Below are 10,990 nucleotides of genomic sequence, written 5' to 3' on the forward strand. Positions count from 1 at the left end.
ATCTCCAGGAATGAAACAATGTTAAGAGAACTGTGTGACCAATCCAAAAGGAACAATATCCGTATTATAGGGGTTCCAGAAGAAGAAGAGAGAGGAAAAGAGATGGAAAGTATCTTAGAAGAAATAATTGCTGAAAACTTCCCCAAACTGGGGGAGGAAATAACCCAACAGACCACGGAAATACACAGAACCCCCAACAGAAAGGATCCAAGGAGGACAACACCAAGACACATAATAATTAAAATCGCAAACATCAAGGACAAGGAAAGAGTCTTAAAGGCAGCTAGAGAGAAAAAGGTCACCTATAAAGGAAAACCCATCAGGCTAACATCATACTTCTCGACAGAAACCCTACAGGCCAGAAGAGAATGGCATGATATATTTAATAAAATGAAACAGAAGGGCCTTGAAGCAAGGATACTGTATCCAGCATGACTATCATTCAAATATGACAGTGGGATTAAACAATTCCCAGACAAACAAAAGCTGAGGGAATTTGCTTCCCACAAACCACCTCTACAGAACATCTTACAGGGACTGCTCTAGATGGGAGCATGCCTAGAAAGAGCACAGCACAAAACACCCAACATATGAAGAATTGAGGAGGAGGAATAAGAAGGGAGAGAAGAAAAGAATCTCCAGACAGTGTATATAACAGCTCAATAAGCGAGCTAATTTAGGCAGTAAGATACTAAAGAGGCTAACCTTGAACCTTTGGTAACCACGAATTTAAAGCCTGCAATGGCTATAAGTACATATCTTTCAATAGTCACCCTAAATGTTAATGGGCTGAATGCACCAATCAAAAGACATAGAGTAATAGAATGGATAAAAAAGCAAGATCCATCTATATGCTGCTTACAAGAAACTCACCTCAAACCCAAAGACATGTACAGACTAAAAGTCAAGGGATGGAAAAACATATTTCAAGCAAACAACAGCGAGAAGAAAGCAGGGGTTGCAGTACTAATATCAGACAAAATAGACTTCAAAACAAAGAATAACAAGACATGAAGAAGGACACTACATAATGATAAAGGGCTCAGTCAAACAAGAGGATATAACCATTATAAATATATATGCACCCAACACAGGAGCACCAGCATATGTGAAACAAATACTAACAGAACTAAAGGGGGAAATAGACTGCAATGCATTCATTCTAGGTGATTTCAACACACCACTCACCCCAAAGGATAGATCCACTGGGCAGAAAATAAGTAAGGACACGGGAGCACTGAACAACACAGTAGAGCAGATGGACCTAACAGACATCTATAGAACTCTACATCCAAAAGCAACAGGATATACATTCTTCTCAAGTGCACATGGAACATTCTCCAGAATAGACCACATACTAGGCCACAAAAAAGTTTACAAGGATACCAAATTCATTACTCTGAAAACTGACCGGCAAAAAATCAAGTATTTTCTATATAAATTGATTTCAGATCAATTAAATAGTTGATGAGCATAAGTTCTCCTTTACAGACTTTAAAACAAAGAAAGTAACAAGACATAAAGAAGGACACTACATAATGATAAAGGGCTCAGTCCAACAAGAGGATATAACCTTTCTAAATATATATGCACCCAACACAGGAGCACCAGCATAAGTGAAACAAATACTAACAGAACTAAAGGGGGAAATAGACTACAATGCATTCATTCTAGGAGACTTCAACACACCACTCACCCCAAAGGATAGATCCACCGGGCAGAAAGTAAGTAAGGACACGGAAGCACTGAACAACACAGTAGAGCAGATGGACCTAATAGACATCTACAGAACTCTACATCCAAAAGCAACAGGATATACATTCTTCTCAAGTGCACATGGAACATTCTCCAGAATAGACCACATACTAGGCCACAAAAAGAGCCTCAGTAAATTCCAAAAGATTGAAATCCTACCAACCAACTCTTCAGACCACAAAGGCATAAAACTACAAAAATAAACTGTAGAAAAGAAAGCAAAAGGGCTCACAAACACATGGAGGCTTAACAACACACTCCTAAATAATCAATGGATCAATGACCAAATCAAAATGGAGATCCAGCAATATATGGAAACAAATGACAACAACAACACAAAGCCCCAACTTCTGTGGGACACAGCAAAAGCAGTCTTAAGAGGAAAGTATATAGCAATCCAAGCATATTTAAAACAGGAAGAACAATCCCAAATGAATGATCTAATGTCACAATTATCGAAATTGGAAAAAGAAGAACAAATGAGGCCTAAAGTCAGCAGAAGGAGGGACATAAGAAAGATCAGAGAAGAAATAAATAAAATTGAGAAGAATAAAACAATAGCAAAAATCAATGAAACCAAGAGCTGGATCTTCGAGAAAATAAACAAAATAGATAAGCCTCTAACCAGACTTATTAAGAAGAAAAGAGAGTCAACACAAATAAACAGTATCAGAAATGAGAAAGGAAAAATCACGACGGACCCCACAGAAATACAAAGAATTATTAGAGAATACTATGAAAACCTATATGCTAACAAGCTGGGAAACCTAGGAGAAATGGACAACTTCCTAGAAAAATACAACCTTCCACGATTGACCCAGAAAGAAACAGAAAATCTAAACAGACCAATTACCAGCAACGAAATTGAAGCGGTAATCAAAAAACTACCAAGTAACAAAACCCCCGGGCCAGATGGATTTACCTCGGAATTTTATCAGACATACAGGGAAGACATAATATTCATTCTCCTTAGAGTTTTCCAAAAAATAAAGGAGGAGGGGATACTCCCAAACTCATTCCATGAAGCTAACATCACCCTAATACCAAAACCAGGCAAAGAGCCCACCAAAAAAGAAAACTACAGACCAGTATCCCTGATGAACGTAGATGCAAAAATACTCAACAAAATATTAGCAAACCGAATTCAAAAATACATCAAAAGGATCATACACCATGACCAAGTGGGATTCATCCCAGGGATGCAAGGATGGTACAACATTCGAAAGTCCATCAACATCATCCACCACATCAACAAAAAGAAAGACAAAAACCACATGATCATCTCCATAGATGCTGAAAAAGCATTTGACAAAGTTCAACATCCATTCATGATAAAAACTCTCAGCAAAATGGGAATAGAGGGCAAGTACCTCAACATAATTAAGGCCATCTATGATAAACCCACAGCCAACATTATATTGAACAGCGAGAAGCTGAAAGCACTTCCTCTAAGATCAGGAACTAGACAGGGATGCCCACTCTCCCCACTGTTATTTAACATAGTACTGGAGGTCCTAGCCACGGCAATCAGACAAAACAAAGAAATACAAGGAATCCAGATTGGTAAAGAAGAAGTCAAACTGTCACTATTTGCAGATGACATGATACTGTACATAAAAAACCCTAAAGACTCCACCCCAAAACTACTAGAACTGATATCGGAATATAGCAAAGTTGCAGGATACAAAATCAACACACAGAAATCTGTGGCTTTCCTATACACTAACAATCAACCAACAGAAACAGACATCAGGAAAACAACTCCATTCACAATTGCATCAAAAAAAATAAAATACCTAGGAATAAACCTAACCAAGGAAGTGAAAGACTTATACTCTGAAAACTACAAGTCACTCTTAAGAGAAATTAAAGGGGACACTAACAGATGGAAACTCATCCCATGCTCGTGGCTAGGAAGAATTAATATCGTCAAAATGGCCATCCTGCCCAAAGCAATATACAGATTTGATGCAATCCCTATGAAACTACCAGCAACATTCTTCAATGAACTGGAACAAATTATTCAAAAATTCATATGGAAACACCAAAGACCCCGAATAGCCAAAGCAATCCTGAGAAAGAAGAATAAAGTAGGGGGATCTCACTCCCCAACTTCAAGCTCTACTATAAAGCCATAGTAATCAAGACAATTTGGTACTGGCACAAGAACAGAGCCACAGACCAATGGAACAGACTAGAGAATCCAGACATTAACCCAGACATATATGGTCAATTAATATTTGATAAAGGAGCCATGGACATAGAATGCCGAAATGACAGACTCTTCAACAGATGGTGCTGGCAAAACTGGACAGCTACATGTAGGAGAATGAAACTGGACCATTGTCTAACCCCATATACAAAAGTAAACTCAAAATGGATCAAAGACCTGAATGTAAGTCATGAAACCATTAAAGTCCTGGAAGAAAACATAGGCAAAAACCTCTTAGACATAAACATGAGTGACCTCTTCTTGAACATATCTCCCCGGGCAAGGAAAACAACAGCAAAAATGAACAAGTGGGACTATATTAAGCTGAAAAGCTTCTGTACAGCAAAAGACACCATCAATAGAACAAAAAGGATCCCTACAGTATGGGAGAATATATTTGAAAATGACACATCCGTTAAAGGCTTGACGTCCAGAATATATAAAGAGCTCACACGCCTCAACAAACAAAAAACAAATAACCCAGTTAAAAAATGGGCAGAGGAACTGAACAGACAGTTCTCCAAAAAAGAAATACAGATGGCCAACAGACACATGAAAAGATGCTCCACATCGCTAATTATCAGAGAAATGCAAATTAAAACTACAATGAGGTATCACCTCACACCAGTAAGGATGGCTGCCATCCAAAAGACAGAAAACAACAAATGTTGGCGAGGCTGTGGAGAAAGGGAACCCTCCTACACTGCTGGTGGGAATGTAAGTTAGTTCAACCATTGTGGAAAGCAGTATGGAGGTACATCAAAATGCTCAAAACAGACCTACCATTTGACCCAGGAATTGCACTCCTAGGAATTTACCCTAAGAATGCAGCAATCAAGTATGAGAAAGACCAATGCACCCCTATGTTTATCGCGGCACTATTTACAATAGCCAAGAATTGGAAGCAACCTAAATGTCCATCGATAGATGAATGGATAAAGAAGATGTAGTACAAATACACAATGGAATACTACTCAGCCATAAGAAAAGGGCAAATCCTACCATTTGCAGCAACATGGATGGAGCTGGAGGGTATTATGCTCAGTGAAACAAGCCAAGTGGAGAGAGAAATACCAAATGATTTCACTTATCTGTGGAATATAAGAGCAAAGGAAAAACTGAAGGAACAAAACAGCAGCAGAATCACAGAACTCAAGAATGGACTAACAGGTACCAAAGGGAAAGGGACTGGGGAGGATGGGTGCGTAGGGAGGGATAAGGGGGGGGAGAAGTAGGGGGGTATTAAGATTAGCATGCATGGGTGGGGTAGGAGAAAAGGGAGGGCTGTACAACACAGAGAAGGCAAGTAGGGATTCTACAACATTTTGCTATGCTGATGGACAGTGACTGTAAAGGGGTTTATAGGGGGGACCTGGTATAGGGGAGAGCCTAGTAAACATAATATTCGTCATGTAAGTGTAGATTAGTGATACCAAAAAAAAAAAACAAGGGCAGTTCCTGTGTGGTAACCTCCAATGAGTTCTACACAAGAGTATAAAGGGCATATAAAAGTGTAGGCAAAGGGTCTGTTTGTGTTTATACAGAGGATCAAAGCCTAATTGGGCTACCCCGAAAATGAACTAAGATACGATATGAAAAAGAACTTGCAACATCAGCACCCTCTGGAAGACTCATGCCAGAAGATGATCATCAAAAAACCCCAACAAAGATCCACGCACTGCTACAGCTGTAGATGCACTCATCCCACCAGTTCCTGGACCTGCCATGGGAATGAGAAAGGAGATATCTAAGCTGGCCTGTGCATACAGTAAAACAACAAAATTGGACTGGATCTATACTGTTGGAACTCAACCAAGAATTTGGAGAAGTGCAAATTGTAGCGCTCCAAAGTCTTACAACTACAAACTATTTATTGTTAAAAGAACATATGGCATGTGAACAGTCCCCAGGAATGGGTTGTTTTAATTTGTCTGATTTCCCTCAGACTGTTCAAGTTCATTTGGACAATATCCACCATATCATAGATAAGTTTTCACAAATGCCTAAGGTGCCTAACTGGTTTTCTTGGTTTCACTGCAGATGGCTGGTAATTACAGATATGCTTTGGTTATGTAACTATACTCCTATTATGTTAATGTGTGTGTGCAATTTAAGTAGTAGCTTAAAACCTATACATGCTGAAGTTACTCTACAAGAAGATACATCAAAGAAATAATCAATCTTCCCATGTTTTCTTCCGCCTGCTACTTCTATAGCTTTTCTTCTTCCTTCCTAATTACAACCCTTAAATAGAATTCGTGCCTCATATCAAATTTACCGAGTATCATAATTCTTCCAAGTGGTAAAGATACCTCAAGACAAATGCTGGGCATAGAAGCCACAGGGCATAAATATGCAAAGAAGTAAAAAGCTAACTTTTTCAAACAATAAGGCTTCTCTCTCACTTACCAACTTCACATTTCCCTGTATGGCCCCGGAAGATGACTGGTTAGCCAGAGACGGGTAAGATTCCTCAAGGGAGGAACAACCTAAGACAGGCACAGTCGCAGGGGGGCCATCAGGTGAGAAATTGGGGATCAACAGAGGTGAGGCTTAGAACCTCACCCCCCCGTTCTGAGAGAAATCTTCTGCATACGTGGATGTTTTATTGCCCTGGTCTAGCTTGGATTAACACATAGTCTACAGGCACATACCTGATCATCTACATGTGCTCTCTTACAACACTAAACTATGTTTTCTACCTTTATCTTGTATCTACCTACCACTTCAGCATTTTATTAAAAATAATAATAATAAAGAGAGAAATGTGGTATCCACATATAAATCAAGTATAAAAACCAAATGAGTATTCATATTTGAACTGACTGTTTATAGTTCATAATGCATGAGCAAAACCAAAAGTTTCTGTGATGACTGCCCTTGTACTGTTCACTATGTAACTTATTCATTATGTAAGAATTTGTTCTACATGTAAAAACTTGTTTGTTATGCCTCAGAAGATTGGAGACTGACAAAAATTAGGCTTGGGGTGGAATAATGATTGTGCATTGAGCATTGACTCCCCTATACAGAATTTTATTGTCGTTAACAACCATTTGATCAATAAATATGAGAGATGCCCTCACAAAAAAAAAAAAAAAAAAAAAAGGACAGACTTCCAATGGTAAAATAAATTAGTAACCGGGATGTAATGTATAGCATAAGGAATATAGTCAAGATATTGTAACAGCCTGGTAGGGTGATAGCTGGAACCTAGAATTATGTATATAAATGTTCTACCACTGTGTTGTACACTTGAAACTCATGTAATGTAATACTGTGTGTCAACTACCCTTCAATAAAAAATAATTATTAAAAAAAAAAAAAAAAAAAAAAAATGGGCAGAGGAACTGAACAGACAGTTCTCCAAAAAAGAAATACAGATGGCCAACAGACACATGAAAAGATGCTCCACATCGCTAATTATCAGAGAAATGCAAATTAAAACTACAATGAGGTATCACCTCACACCAGTAAGGATGGCTGCCATCCAAAAGACAGAAAACAACAAATGTTGGCGAGGCTGTGGAGAAAGGGAACCCTCCTACACTGCTGGTGGGAATGTAAGTTAGTTCAACCATTGTGGAAAGCAGTATGGAGGTACATCAAAATGCTCAAAACAGACCTACCATTTGACCCAGGAATTGCACTCCTAGGAATTTACCCTAAGAATGCAGCAATCAAGTATGAGAAAGACCAATGCACCCCTATGTTTATCGCGGCACTATTTACAATAGCCAAGAATTGGAAGCAACCTAAATGTCCATCGATAGATGAATGGATAAAGAAGATGTGGTACATATACACAATGGAATACTACTCAGCCATAAGAAAAGGGCAAATCCTACCATTTGCAGCAACATGGATGGAGCTGGAGGGTATTATGCTCAGTGAAACAAGCCAAGTGGAGAGAGAAATACCAAATGATTTCACTTATCTGTGGAATATAAGAGCAAAGGAAAAACTGAAGGAACAAAACAGCAGCAGAATCACAGAACTCAAGAATGGACTAACAGGTACCAAAGGGAAAGGGACTGGGGAGGATGGGTGCGTAGGGAGGGATAAGGGGGGGGAGAAGTAGGGGGGTATTAAGATTAGCATGCATGGGTGGGGTAGGAGAAAAGGGAGGGCTGTACAACACAGAGAAGGCAAGTAGGGATTCTACAACATTTTGCTATGCTGATGGACAGTGACTGTAAAGGGGTTTATAGGGGGGACCTGGTATAGGGGAGAGCCTAGTAAACATAATATTCGTCATGTAAGTGTAGATTAGTGATACCAAAAAAAAAAAACAAGGGCAGTTCCTGTGTGGTAACCTCCAATGAGTTCTACACAAGAGTATAAAGGGCATATAAAAGTGTAGGCAAAGGGTCTGTTTGTGTTTATACAGAGGATCAAAGCCTAATTGGGCTACCCCGAAAATGAACTAAGATACGATATGAAAAAGAACTTCCAACATCAGCACTCTCTGGAAGACTCTTGCCAGAAGATGATCATCAAAAAACCCCAACAAAGATCCACGCACTGCTACAGCTGTAGATGCACTCATCCCACCAGTTCCTGGACTTGCCATGGGAATGAGGAAGGAGATATCTAAGCTGGCCTCTGCATACAGTAAAACAACAAATTTGACTGGATCTATACTGTTGGAACTCAATCAAGAATTAGGAGAAGTGCAAATTGTAGTGCTCCAAATCTTACAACTACAGACTATTTACTGTTAAAAGAACATAAGGGGTGTGAACATTCCCCAGGAATGGGTTGTTTTAATTTGTCTGATTTCTCTCAGACTGTTCAAGTTCAGTTGGACAATATCCACCATATCATAGATAAGTTTTCACAAATGCCTAAGGTGCCTAACTGGTTTTCTTGGTTTCACTGGAGATGGCTGGTAATTACAGGTATGCTTTGGTTATGTAACTATACTCCTATTATGTTAATGTGTGTGTGCAATTTAAGTAGTAGCTTAAAACCTATACATGCTGAAATTACTCTACAAGAAGATATGTCAAAGAAATAACCAATCTTCCCATGTTTTCTTCCGCCTGCTACTTCTATAGCTTTTCTTCTTCCTTCCTAATTACAACCAATAGAATTCGTGCCTCATATCAAATTTACCGAGTATCATAATTCTTCCAAGTGGTAAAGATACCTCAAGACAAATGCTGGGCATAGAAGCTACAGGGCATAAACATGCAAAGAAATAAAAAGCTAACCATTTCAAACAATAAGGCTTCTCTCTCACTTACCAACTTTACATTTCCCTGTATGGCCCCAGAAGATGACTGGTTAGCCAGAGACGGGTAAGATTCCTCAAGGGAGGAACAACCTAAGACAGGCACAGTCACAGGGGGGTCATCAGGTGGGAAATTGGGGATCAACAGAGGTGAGGCTTAGAACCTCACCCCCCCATTCTGAGAGAAATCTTCTGCATACGTGGATGTTTTATTGCCCTGGTCTAGCTTGAATTAACACATAGTCTACAGGCACATACCTGATCATCTACATTTGCTCTCTTACAACACTAAACTATGTTTTCTACCTTTATCTTGTATCTACCTACCATTTCAGCATTTTATTAAAAATAATAATAATAAAGAGAGAAATGTGGTATCCACATATAAATCAAGTATAAAAATAAAATGAGTATTCATATTTGAACTGACTGTTAATAGTTCATAATGCATGAGCAAAACCGAAGGTTTCTGTGATGGCTGCCCTTGTACTGTTCACCATGTAAGAACTTACTCACTATGTAAGAATTTGTTCTCCATGTAAGAACTTGTTTGTTATGCCTCAGAAGATTGGAGACTGACAAAAATTAGGCTTGGGGTGGATTAATGATTGTGCATTGAGCATTGACTCCCCTATACAGAATTTTATTGTTGTTAACAACCATTTGATCAATAAATATGAGAGATGCCCTCACAAACAAACAAACAAACAAACAAACAAACAAACAAAGTACACACTTCCAATGGTAAAATAATAAGTATCCGGGATGTAATGAATATAGTCAAGATATTGTAACAGCTTGGTATGGTGATAGCTGGTACCTAGAATTGTCATGTATATAAATGTTGAATCACTATGTTGTACACCTGAAACTAATGTAATGTAATACTGTGTGTCAACTACCCTTCAATAAAAAATAATTATCTACAAAAAAAAAAAAGTGAACAGCATTAAAAAGAAAATTATTTGATCCATTTCAGGGCCAAAACTGATTCATATCAATTTTTATATGTTACAAATTTCTGTAGATACATAAAGATCTAGTGATGAATGCTATTTTATTCGGTGCTTTTTCTTAAGTTATGTTTGTAATAAATTGATATTATAATTATGTTTTCAGGGAAACTAGGAAGAACACTTTAAAATATGACTAATATTTATTTCCACTGAAGATTGAAAATACTAAGCACTGGAATAGTAATTACAGCAAACAATATTTGAGGCCAAGATGGATCCAGCCTTCTAAATGACATCCAGCCTTCCCACTTTGGGGTATATATCCAAAAGGAATGAAATCCGGATCTGGAAGAGATACTCCATGTTCACTGCAGCATTATTCGCAATGGCCAAGATATGGAACCAACCTAAACGTTCTTTGAGGGATGAATGGGTAAAGAAATGCAATGGAATATTATCCAACCTTAAAAAATTATTATTCAGCCTTACCATTTCAAAAAAATAAAAGAATCTTGTCATAGAACTAAATAGGTATGGAGTTAAATTTCCTAGAAGACTATAAATTTAAGGTTAGTTATAATTCAATGAATATTATCTATTGCAAATTCTCACTATTTTCAGCATTCTTTCCAGAATTTTCTTGCTTATTATTAAGCAATCTAGTGCATATAATTCCTTATTAAAATATTTATCTCTAACTCTGTAAGTCCCTCATAATCTGGTTTAGACTTTTTGTCATTATTTTATGACTTTTTATTAGGGCATTTTTGTAATATTTTAAGGTTGAATTTTCCTTTGTACAAAAAAATATGATTTAACTATTTGATTTCA

This window comes from Manis pentadactyla, chromosome 7 (genome assembly GCF_030020395.1).
Source record: "Manis pentadactyla isolate mManPen7 chromosome 7, mManPen7.hap1, whole genome shotgun sequence".
NCBI lineage: Eukaryota > Metazoa > Chordata > Mammalia > Pholidota > Manidae > Manis > Manis pentadactyla.